This window comes from Coregonus clupeaformis, chromosome 6 (genome assembly GCF_020615455.1).
Source record: "Coregonus clupeaformis isolate EN_2021a chromosome 6, ASM2061545v1, whole genome shotgun sequence".
NCBI classification, from domain to species: Eukaryota; Metazoa; Chordata; class Actinopteri; order Salmoniformes; family Salmonidae; genus Coregonus; species Coregonus clupeaformis.
In genome coordinates, this window is record NC_059197.1 from 39,395,814 (window position 1) to 39,408,805 (window position 12,992).

General features: G+C 44.4%; 1 protein-coding gene across 1 annotated transcript in view; it reads right to left on the reverse strand.

Annotated features, from left to right (window-relative positions):
- LOC121567914 (LIM domain kinase 1-like) overlaps positions 1-12,992 on the reverse strand; it is a 96,605-nt gene that overhangs the window by 73,854 nt on the left and 9,759 nt on the right. The window lies entirely within an intron of this gene.

A 12,992-nucleotide genomic window follows, 5' to 3' on the forward strand; every position in this document is an offset into this window, starting at 1 on the left:
TGGTCTTCTACCTGCTTCACCAGTTGTCTCAGCCTACCCTGCAGAGCCACCACCATTGAGGCCTCTGCAGTGCCACCCACCATACCATCTGAATACGCCCAGTACAGCAATGTCTTCAGCAAAATAAAGCCTCCACTCTGCCACCACATCGCCCAGGGGACTGTGCTATTGACTTACTCCCTGGAGTGTCCCCACCGAAGGGCCGTGTTTACCCCCTATCTATCCCGGAAAATGAGGCAATGGAGAACTACATTGATGAAGCATTGGAAAAAAGGACGGCGGTCTTCGTCCATGTATTGATTACCGTTCCCTGAATGACGTTACGGTCAAGAACCGTTTCCCTCTTCCTCTGATTCCAGCGACCCTTGAGCAAGTGGGCCGCGCCAACATCTATACAAAACTCGACCTGCGAAGTGCATATAACCTTGTCCGTATACGTGAGTGCGACGAATGGAAGACGGCCTTTATCACCGCACAAGGGCACTACGAATACCTGGTCATGCCCTACAGCCTTACTAACGCCCCCGCCGTCTTCCAATCCTTTATGAATGAGGTTTTCCAGGATATAATCAACCGCTTTCTCATCGTCTACATTGATGACATCCTGATTTACTCCCACTCCCTGAAAGAACACATACAGCATGTACAAAAGGTTCTTCAACGGCTCCTTGACCATAACCTTTATGTGAAGACTGAAAAGAGCACCTTCCATGTAACCTCTGTAAACTTCCTTGGTTTCGTACTGACACCAGGAGGGGTCCGCATGGATGAGAACAAAGTCACCGTCGTCAGTAACTGGCCAAAACCCACCACGGTTAAGGAATTCCAACGTTTCATTGGGTTCTCCAACTTCTATCGCCGGTTCATTCGGAACTTCAGTTCTACTGCCGCTCCCCTCACTGCCCTTACCAGCCAAAAGACCTGGACCCTTCAATGTACTTATACCACCCTGACTGCTTTCAACAACTTGAAACGCCTCTTCACCTCAGCTCCTGTCCTTCGCCAACCTGATCCGACCCTTCCTTTCACCCTGGAGGTGGATGCCTCCGAAGTAGGAGTAGGAGCCATACTCTCTCAGCGGGTGGGAACACCTCCAAAATCACATCCCTGTGCCCTCTTCTCCGGGAAGTTATCCGACGCTGAGAGGAATTACGATGTGGGGAACAGAGAACTCCTCGCCATCAAGCTGGCCCTCGAGTAGTGGCGCCACTGGTTGGAGGGCGCACAACATCCCTTTCTCGTCCTAACAGATCATCGTAATCTGGCATATATCAGAGGGGCCAAGAGGTTCAACTCCAGACAAGCCCGCTGGGCTCTCTTCTTCACACGCTTCCATTTTCATGTTACTTACATCCCTGGAAAGAAAAACGTAAAAAGCTGATGCTCTCTCCCGCCAGTTTGACCTTCCGACCAGTAACTCAGACCCTACACCCGTTCTTCCTTCCTCTTGCATTATGGGACCGGTACAGTGGGAGGTTCACTCTGCAATACAAGAAGCCCTAACCTCAGACCCGGCTCCTCCTGAGACACCAGCTGGGACGAGTTACGTACCAGCAGCTGTTAGACCCCAACTGATGCAATGGTGTCACACGTCCTAGGGGTCAAGACATCCGGGCATTACACGAACCACCGAACTTCTAGCCCGTAAGTTCTGGTGGTCCTCACTGGCATCCGACGTAAGGGATTACGTACTCTCCTGTCCAGTATACGCCCAAACAAAAAGCCCTCGTCATCTCCCTTCCGGTAAGCATCAACCTTTGCCAATCCCTCATAGACCCTGATCCCACATAGCTGTTGACTTCATCACAGACCTTCCTGAATCTTCTGGTAACACCACCATCCTTGTCATAGTAGACCGTTTAAAAATGTTTTGTTGTCTGGTTCCTCTTCCTCATTTACCAAACACCATGGAATTGGCTGAGTGTATGTTCCAGCAGGTGTTCCGTCTGTATGGGATTCCGGAGGATATCGTCTCTGACCGCGGGCCCCAGTTTGTCTAGTGTGGCGAGCCTTCTGTGACCGACTGGGGGTCGCCCTCAGCCTCTCCTCCGGGTACCATCACCAGACCAACGGGCAGACGGAACGCCTGAACCAAGAAATAGGGAAGTACCTCCGCCAACAAAGTTCTGCCTCTCCACACGACTGGAGTCGGTATATGGCCTGGGCCGAATACGCTCAGAACTCACTCATGCATTCATCCCTCCGCAATACTCCGTTTCAGTGTGTACTTGGTTACCAAACCCCCATGTTTCCCTGGGAGGCGGAGCCTGGTACTGTCCCAGCTGTCGACGACTGGTTTCGGCATAGTGAGCGGGTATGGGAGACCGCTCACCGGCATCTGCAGGAAGCCTGTAATACCCAGAAACGCTTTGTCGACAGACGCCGCCGACCTATGCCACTCTTTCACCCCGGACAGCGTGTGTGCTCTCTACCAGAGATATCCGGCTCTGCCTCCCCTGCAAAAAGTTCGGTCCTCGCTTCATTGGTCCCTTCAAGATAACCCATCGCATCAACCCTGTCACATACCGCCTCCAGTTACCCCGTCAGTACAAAATGTCCTCGTCCTTCCATGTGTCTCTAATTAAAACCGGTCACCTACAGTCCTCTTCATCCTCCAGTCTCAACCCGCAGTGTGCCCCCTCCGTTGGACGTCGGAGGGGAACCTGCCTACGCCATTCAGGCCATCCTTGATTCCAAACGCCTGAGAGGTCGCATCCACTATCTAGTGGACTGGGAAGGTTATGAGCCAGAAGACTGGTCCTGGGTTCCCGACCAGGACATCCTCGACCCAGAGATGATTCAGGCATTCCACCGGGGGGGAGTACTGTAAGGTTCTGTATTTATTTTTCTTAGTCATCCTTGTGTTCTTGAACGTAGCCCTGTTTCTTTGTGTTCTTGAACGTAGCCCTGTCTTTCATTTTTGTTCATTGATTTCACCTGTGTTAGTTACTCACCTGGTCTCATCAGCTCCTTATTTAGTTCAGTTCATTCTGTTTGTGCCTTGTGAGGTATTGTTCGTTTTGACTCTACTAAGCCTTTTCCAAGCTCGTTTGTGAGAACCAGTTATAGCCTTCAGTCCTAGTTTTTGATTCTCCTGCCTGTTTGCCTACCTGTGTATGACCATTGCCTGCCTGTGACCACGATTCCTGCCTTCTACGAAGGCTAAATAAACACCTGCCGCGCTCTGCACGTGAATCTACACCTTTTTCTCCCTGAGTATTCATTACACTCTGGGAACTATAAAGACGACAGAGCGTTGAGTGACAGCCAAACGAAGGGAGCGGATGAGAAAGAGTGTATGGACGTCATGGGTCGCTAGTTGCTACTGGTGGTTTACTGACATTTTACAGATAATTGAATGCTGGTGATGGTGTGAAATGTAGGTCATCCCCATGTTTGTATGATCTCCTCACCTCATAAAGGTGTCTTGATAATAGGGCATTTACAGTAGGACACGTACAGTGGGACGGACACACACACACACACACACACACACAGGGTTGGATCTATTTGACTAACAGAGTGTTGTTGTTGTGGTAAGACAGTGCAGTCCACTCTGCTGACTGCATTAGGACGGTTAGGAAGACTGGTGTATATACAGTGAGGGAAAAAAGTATTTGATCCCCTGCTGATTTTGTACGTTTGCCCACTGACAAAGAAATAATCAGTCTATAATTTTAATGGTAGGTTTATTTGAACAGTGAGAGACAGAATAACAACAACAAAATCCAGAAAAACGCATGTCAGAAATGTTATAAATTGATTTGCATTTTAATGAGGGAAATTAGTATTTGACCCCCTCTCAATCAGAAAGATTTCTGGCTCCCAGGTGTCTTTTATACAGGTAACGAGATGAGAATTGGAGCACACTCTTAAAGGGAGTGCTCCTAATCTCAGCTTGTTACCTGTATAAAAGACACCTGTCCACAGAAGCAATCAATCAATCAGATTCCAAACTCTCCACCATGGCCAAGACCAAAGAGCTCTCCAAGGATGTCAGGGACAAGATGTAGACCTACACAAGGCTGGAATGGGCTACAAGACCATCGCCAAGCAGCTTGGTGAGAAGGTGACAACAGTTGGTGCGATTATTCGCAAATGGAAGAAACACAAAATAATTGTCAATCTCACCTCGTGGAGTTGCAATGATCATGAGAACCGTGAGGAATCAGCCCAGAGCTACACGGGAGGATCTTGTCAATGATCTCAAGGCAGCTGGGACCATAGTCAGCAAGAAAACAATTGGTAACACACTACGCCGTGAAGGACTGAAATCCTGCAGCGCCCGCAAAGTCCCCCTGCTCCAGAAAGCACATATACAGGCCCGTCTGAAGTTTGCCAATGACCATCTGAATGATTCAGAGGAGAACTGGGTGAAAGTGTTGTGGTCAGATGAGACCAGAATTGAGCTCTTTGGCATCAACTCAACTCGCCATATTTGGAGGAGGAGGACTGCTGCCTATGACCCCAAGAACACCATCCCCACCGTCAAACATGGAGGTGGAAACGTTATGCTTTGTGGGTGTTTTTCTGCTAAGGGGACAGGACAACTTCACCGCATCAAAGGGACGATGGACGGGGCCATGTACCGTCAAATCTTGGGTGAGTACCTCCTTCCTCAGCCAGGGCATTGAAAATGGGTCGTGGATGGGTATTCCAGCATGACAATGACCCAAAACACACGGCCAAGGCAACAAAGGAGTGGCTCAAGAAGAAGCACATTAAGGTCCTGGAGTGGCCTAGCCAGTCTCCAGACTTTAATCCCATAGAAAATCTGTGGAGGGAGCTGAAGGTTCGAGTTGCCAAACGTCAGCCTCGAAACCTTAATGACTTGGAGAAGATCTGCAAAGAGTAGTGGGACAAAATCCCTCCTGAGATGTGTGCAAACCTGGTGGCCAACTACAAGAAACGTCTGACCTCTGTGATTGCCAACAATGGTTTTGCCACCAAGTACTAAGTCATGTTTTGCAGAGGGGTCAAATACTTATTTCCCTCATTAAAATGCAAATCAATTTATAACATTTTTGACATGCGTTTTTCTGGATTTTTTTGTTGTTATTCTGTCTGTCTCTCACTGTTCAAATAAACCTACCATTAAAATAATAATAATAATAATAATATGCCATTTAGCAGACGCTTTTATCCAAAGCGACTTACAGTCATGCGTGCATAATTTTTTTTTTTTGTGTATGGGTGGTCCCGGGGATCGAACCCACTACCTTGGCGTTACAAGCGCCGTGCTCTACCAGCTGAGCTACAGAGGACCACATTATTATAGACTGATCATGTCTTTGTCAGTGGGCAAATGTACAAAATCAGCAGGGGATCAATTACTTTTTTCCCTCACTGTAGCGAATGGTTGATGAGGTTGTCCAGAATGTCACACATACACTCTTTCTATCTCTCTCTTGATTGCGTGCTCTCTCTCACAAAGCAAATGCACTTCTCTAATCACATTTATTAGACAAACTGAATGTTTAAAATCATTTATAGGGCATATATACTTAAGAAATCATTGAGAAATGCTGCTGATCCCGTGCTGCTTTTTCGACTGCACCCTCTATAACCTTCATGGTTATTATCTGCTCCTGCTGGTCATCTATGAATGTTTGAACGTCTTGAAAAACGATGTACTCTTCAATATCTACCCGCTACAGCCAGAAGAGAAAAACGATGCCACCCCTCGGAGCCTGGTCCTCTCTAGGTTTCTTACTAGGTTCCTGCCATCTAGGGAGTTTTCCCTAGCCACTGTGCTTCTGCCTCTGCATTGCTTGTTCTTTGGGGATTTAGGTTGGGTATCTGTAAAGCACTTTATGACAACTGCTGATGTAAAAAGGGCTATACATGTATCTGATTGATTGATTGATTGATTGATTGATTGAGAAACAACCGTCATGTTATAAACAGCTTAAATTAATTGTGAACCCTTTATTATAAGTTATGTTTAATTTAAAGTAGGACCAGATCGAGAGACTGTACTCATAGACCAGAACACATTAGTCACAGCATCCATCTCCCTGTAGATAGAGTCTCCAGGTAAGATTCCAGTCTTTTCCCTGACGACAACCAGAAACAGCTGACCAAACACAGGCATGATGGGATATTGGGAGAGAACCAATTAACCGACAGCTTCTCACCAAAACAAAGAAAAACAGGATCATTACAGTTAATACTGTAATACTTTTTCTTCTAATACTAATGGAAGGAGGGAGGGAGAAAGAGAGTGATGAAGGGAAGGAGAGAGTGGTTTCTCACAAACGTACGACTTGCCTAGTTAAAGTGGAACGGACAGCGTTTTAACTACTTTGCAGATAAACAGACAATGATAATATCGGTCAGAAATATCAGTTTATGCTACAAAACCAACTTTATAAGAGGTTTTAAAAATAGGTTATATTTGACCTAACATTACATGACGTACACTAAGGCATTGTTGGCAGAATAGATTAATGCAGTTCAATGCATGATAAATAAGCCAATACATTCCTTGGTAGTCCAAAAAATATTGCTATCAGGTTGTAAATCACAGCTGGCTAGGTACATTGTTTGCTCCCTCCATTCGGGATGCACGGTTTCAGTTTCAATGACTCAATATTTTGGACAAAAAAGGACGAATGTAACTATGGATGGGAATGTCAATACAATCAAGCTAGCAAGGGCAATGTTCACAAGTCAGTCATAACATGGCTAATATACTAGCGTATCTATTTACGTAGCAAGCTACAGTTGAAGTCGGAAGTTTACATACACCTTAGCCAAATACATTTAAACTAATTTTTTCACAATTCCTGACATTTAATCCTAGTCAAAATTCCCTGTCTTGGTCAGTTAGGATCACCACTTTTATTTTAAGAATGTGAAATGTCAGAATAATAGTAGAGAGAATGATTTATTTCAGCTTTTATTTCTTTCATCACATTCCCAGTGGGTCAGAAGTTTACATACACTCAATTAGTATTTGGTAGCATTGCCTTTAAAATTGTTTAACTTGGGTCAAACGTTTCGGGTAGCCTTCCACAAGCTTCCCACAATAAGTTGGGTGAATTTTGGCCCATTCCTTCTGACAGAGCTGGTGCAACTGAGTCAGGTTTGTAGGCCTCCTTGCACGCACACGCTTTTTCAGTTCTGCCCACACATATTCTATAGGATTGAGGTCAGGGCTTTGTGATGGCCACTCCAATACTTTGACTTTGTTGTCCTTAAGACATTTTGCCACAACTTTGGAAGTATGCTTGGGGTCATTGTCCATTTGGAAGACCCATTTGCGACCAAGCTTTAACTTCCTGACTGATGTCATGAGATGTTGCTTCAATATACAGTGGGGGAAAAAAGTATTTAGTCAGCCACCAATTGTGCAAGTTCTCCCACTTAAAAAGATGAGTGAGGCCTGTAATTTTCATCATAGGTACACGTCAACTATGACAGACAAATTGAGGAAAAAAAATCCAGAAAATCACATTGTAGGATTTTTAATGAATTTATTTGCAAATTATGGTGGAAAATAAGTATTTGGTCACCTACAAACAAGCAAGGTTTCTGGCTCTCACAGACCTGTAACTTCTTCTTTAAGAGGCTCCTCTGTCCTCCACTCGTTACCTGTATTGATGGCACCTGTTTGAACTTGTTATCAGTATAAAAGACACCTGTCCACAACCTCAAACAGTCACACTCCAAACTCCACTATGGCCAAGACCAAAGAGCTGTCAAAGGACACCAGAAACAAAATTGTTGACCTGCACCAGGCTGGGAAGACTGAATCTGCAATAGGTAAGCAGCTTGGTTTGAAGAAATCAACTGTGGGAGCAATTATTAGGAAATGGAAGACATACAAGACCACTGATAATCTCCCTCGATCTGGGGCTCCACTCAAGATCTCACCCTGTGGGGTCAAAATGATCACAAGAACGGTGAGCAAAAATCCCAGAACCACACAGGGGGACCTAGTGAATGACCTGCAGAGAGCTGGGACCAAAGTAACAAAGCCTACCATCAGTAACACACTACGCCGCCAGGGACTCAAATCCTGCAGTGCCAGACGTGTCCCCCTGCTTAAGCCAGTACATGTCCAGGCCCGTCTGAAGTTTGCTAGAGTGCATTTGGATGATCCAGAAGAGGATTAATGAGAATGTTATATGGTCAGATGAAACCAAAATATAACTTTTTGGTAAAAACTCAACTCGTCGTGTTTGGAGGACAAAGAATGCTGAGTTGCATCCAAAGAACACCATACCTACTGTGAAGCATGGGGGTGGAAACATCATGCTTTGGGGCTGTTTTTCTGCAAAGGGACCAGGACGACTGAACCGTGTAAAGGAAAGAATGAATGGGGCCATGTATCGTGAGATTTTGAGTGAAAAACTCCTTCCATCAGCAAGGGCATTGAAGATGAAACGTGGCTGGGTCTTTCAGCATGACAATGATCCCAAACACACCGCCCGGGCAACGAAGGAGTGGCTTCGTAAGAAGCATTTCAAGGTCCTGGAGTGGCCTAGCCAGTCTCCAGATCTCAACCCCATAGAAAATCATTGGAGGGAGTTGAAAGTCCGTGTTGCCCAGCGACAGCCCCAAAACATCACTGCTCTAGAGGAGATCTACATGGAGGAATGGGCCAAAATACCAGCAACAGTGTGTGAAAACCTTGTGAAGACTTACAGAAAACGTTTGACCTGTGTCATTGCCAACAAAGGGTATATAACAAAGTATTGAGAAACTTTTGATATTGACCAAATACTTATTTTCCACCATAATTTGCAAATAAATTCATAAAAAATCCTACAATGTGATTTTCTGGAATATTTTTTCTCATTTTGTCTGTCATAGTTGACGTGTACCTATGATGAAAATTACAGGCCTCTCTCATCTTTTTAAGTGGGAGAACTTGCACAATTGGTGGCTGACTAAATACTTTTTCCCCCACTGTATACACATCATTTTCCTTCCTCATGATGCCATCTATTTTGTGAAGTGCACCAGTCCCTCCTGCAGCAAAGCACCCCCACAGCATGATGCTGCCACCCCCGTGCTTCATGGTTGGGATGGTGTTCTTTGGCTTGCAAGCGTTCCCCTTTTTCCTCCAAACATAACGATGGTCATTATGGCCAAACAGTTATATTTTTGTTTCATCAGACCAGAGGACATGTCTCCAAAAAGTACGATCTTTGTCCCCATGTGCAGTTGCAAACCGTAGTCTGGCTTTTTTATGGTGGTTTTGGAGCAGTGGCTTCTTCCTTGCTGAGCGGCCTTTCAGGTTATGTCGATATAGGACTCGTTTTACTGTGGATATAGATACTTTTGTACCTGTTTCCTCCAGCATCTTCACAAGGTCCTTTGCTGTTGTTCTGGGATTGATTTGCACTTTTCGCACCAAAGTACATTCATTTCTAGGAGACAGAACGCGTCTCCTTCCTGAGCGATATGACGGCTGCGTGGTCCCATGGTGTTTATAATTGCGTACTATTGTTTGTACAGATGAATGTGGTACCTTCAGGCGTTTTGAAATTGTGGAGGTCTACACATTCTTTCTGAGGTCTTGGCTGATTTCTTTTGATTTCCCCATGATGTCAAGCAAAGAGGCACTGAGTTTGAAGGTAGGCCTTGAAATACATCCACAGGTACACCTCCAATTGACTCAAATGATGTCCATTAGCCTATCAGAAGCTTCTAAAGCCATGACATCCTTTTCTGGAATTTTCCAAGCAGTTTAAAGGCACAGCCAACTTAGTGTTTGTAAACTTCTGACCCACTGGAATTGTGATACAGTGAATTATAAGTGAAATAATCTGTCTGTAAACAATTGTTGGAAAAATTACTTGTGTCATGCACAAAGTAGATGTCCTAACCGACTTGCCAAAACTATAGTTTGTTAAAAAGACATTTGTGGAGTGGTTGAAAAATGGGTTTTAATGACTCCAACCTAAGTGTATGTAAACTTCCGACTTCAACTGTAAAAACACAGAGCCTAACGTTAGCTAGCTAGCTGCTAGGAGGATGTCATGTCATTGGAGGAGTGGGTTAGTGACTTACTTTTTCCCCTCGTATCATTTTCTCAGTGGCTACACAGCTAGAGATGCACGTGTCTAGGGCTGTTGTGGTGACCGTATTACCGCCACGCCGGCTGTCACGAGTCATAAAGGCAGTCAAATTCCACATGACCTTTTAGTCACAGTAATTAGACTTCTCCAAGCTCTGATGCTGCTGCTGGTCATTAGTAGCCTACCAACCTTGCTAACCGCCTGGTACTCAGCACTCTATTGTCCCTCTAAGTGCATAGATGACATGTATTTTTTCCCGCTGCCCCTGTTTCGATACAGGTGCAGGATAATGGTCGATTTTAAATCAAAACAAATGTCACACATATTATTTAGTATATGTAAAGACAAGATTAAATCAAGAATAGTCTGATGGGTGACAATATTAGTCTATCACTTGTGAATTATATATTATCACTTGTGAATGATGCCCAGCATAAGAAACAATGCCTTTTTTTTGCGACTTGTTCGAATCATAGTCGCACACGTCATGTTTTCACGACTTCCTTCGAAGCTGCCTCCTCTCCTTGTTCAGGCAGGCGTCGGCGTTCGTCGTCACCGGCCTTCTAGCCACTGCCGCTCCTCATCTCATCATTCCATTTGTTTTGCCTTGTTTATTACACACACCTGGTTCATATCCTCTCATCAGTACCTGTATAAGTGTTCCCTCTGCCCCCTTGTCTTTGTGTGTGATTGTTTATTGTGGAGGAGAGAGAAGCTCAGTGGAGCTCCTTGTATTTTGTATCGCCGGGAATATTCCCCGTGTGCCTTGTTGTTTCCGGTGCGCCTGTTTTGCGCACTAGTGTTTTGAAGCATTACTGCGTAACTCAGTGTTTCTGAATAAATCCTGTTATTCTGTGATTTACCCTCCTGCGCCTGACTCCTTCGAAATCACTCATCACACATGTAGCCTAGCCCATAGGCCTATATGTTTTAATAAGGTTTGTATCACAACTAAAGTGGCCAAATAACTTCTTAAAATTAAGCACATTACTCCACTTTACAAGAGGTGTAGAGCCTAACTGGTATATATAAGCAGCGCTTGAGTTTCAAGTTTGGGGAAGATCATTTTCACCATAAAAATGCACCTTTATAATAAAAGCATTATATGTATAATTGCATTTGCGGTCACTTTTGATAATGGTGTTTTCCGCTAATGGAACATTCGCGCTTATAGCCTACTACCATGTGCGCATTGCTGAGCTTATAATGTGAAGAAATAGCCTAATAGTTTATCAACATTTTAAGCTAAACGTTCTGATCTGTTCCGTCAGCCACATTGCATAAAAAAGGTTTTTTTGATGCTAGTTGTATTAATTTGGGATCTATCGCATCCCACAACTGTCCCAGACTATGTTTGGAATATTTATTTATTGCACAGAATAGAATAGATCGACTTTTGTACTATGGGGGATAGTAGATTGACATAGGCTAGTGCTTTTGCTGTTCGTTAGGCCTACTCATCTTGTTGGCTGACGAAAAGTAAATGTGGACAGTTCTTCCAATATCTTCAATATGCACCTCGGAATTGGATAAGGATGCTCGCAGTTGCGTCTCGGATGTGTCTGTCTTCACTTGTAGCCTGTGAGAAAGACCCGATCATGTGACGGAGAGCTGTGCGCAGCACACTCAGGGAGAAGGGCACAACGCAGCACTCCGGGCCGCAAAAGGCATTGATTTTTTTAGGGTGCATTACGGCCACAAAGGGGATGCCGCCGTGAAATTCGAGGCATTATCAAGTGCTTGTCAAATTGTGAATGAGAGGCTATTGGAGTGTGTACAGCCTGCGCAAAAAAACAAAGCAGAGCTCATGCCTTTCAAACAACTTTTTTCAAATCATCATTAGTCTCATCATGCAACCTTACAATGTATAAAAAATCTAAACATATAGCCCAACGTTTGTAGAACAACTAAAGTTATTAATAACTCTAAATTAAGCATATAGGAGTACCTATTTCTTTGTTAACCGCTCATCACAGAATAGCCGCAAATCGTTTGGATACATATTTTATATTTTATTCAGCTTTGTTCAATTGTATTCTTCAAACTATAAAATAATATAAAATAATGCCACGGAATTATAAGCAAATCTTGTCTGCTAAATGAACTAGTGCAGCCCACAGCCATTTGTCATTGCCACATCAGGACCTAACATAAGGACAACGCAGAGTATGCTATTCTTTTCTTCTGAAATAGACTACATTTTCTTCATATCATGCTTCTTTAGACCTGTCTAAAATAATTAATGGATTTATTGTGAAGGTATAGGCTATATTACACAGATGTATTACACTTTTTAAAATGGCTTGTAGGCTATGTGTGGTAGCCAGGAGATGCTAAATGTGTTATGTTAATTAACAGTAAATTACCGTGAGACCGACAGTTATTTGCTTGACAATCACCGGCTGACAACATTTTGTGACCGCCACAGCCCTACACGTGTCATTTGGTTAGCTAGCAAGAAATGTGAATCGCATTTCTAGCTAGCTATGCTGAACGACTGTTATCCAGTTAGCATATCTCTTGCGTTTGCAAATTCACTCTGGCTAGCTATCTACTCCGATTTCAGAGCACTATTGACTGAGTGTGCCAGAGCGCAGAATAACTGATGAATTTATGAACGCTGAATATGACAAGTCAGTAAACATAGGCAAAAAAAGTTATAGTTAGTCATGAACACGGTTCCCTCTAAGCTGCCCGCACACGCAGTAGCCCCGAGACAGCCGCCGCACAGAAATATCGGCCCACAGACAGAAGCACAAGATTAAACTTCACTCAACTTTCTAGGGCAGTGGTCACCAACCGGTCGATCGCGACTGGTTGATCTCCAAGGCATTCCTAGTCGATCGCCAAACATTTATGTAAAAAACCCAACAATGTTCCTATTTTCTTGTATTCGTCCCGGGCTGTTGGCGGTAGGTGCACCCGATTCAGCTGCCCTGAGCGCCGGCCAGGCGAACTGTT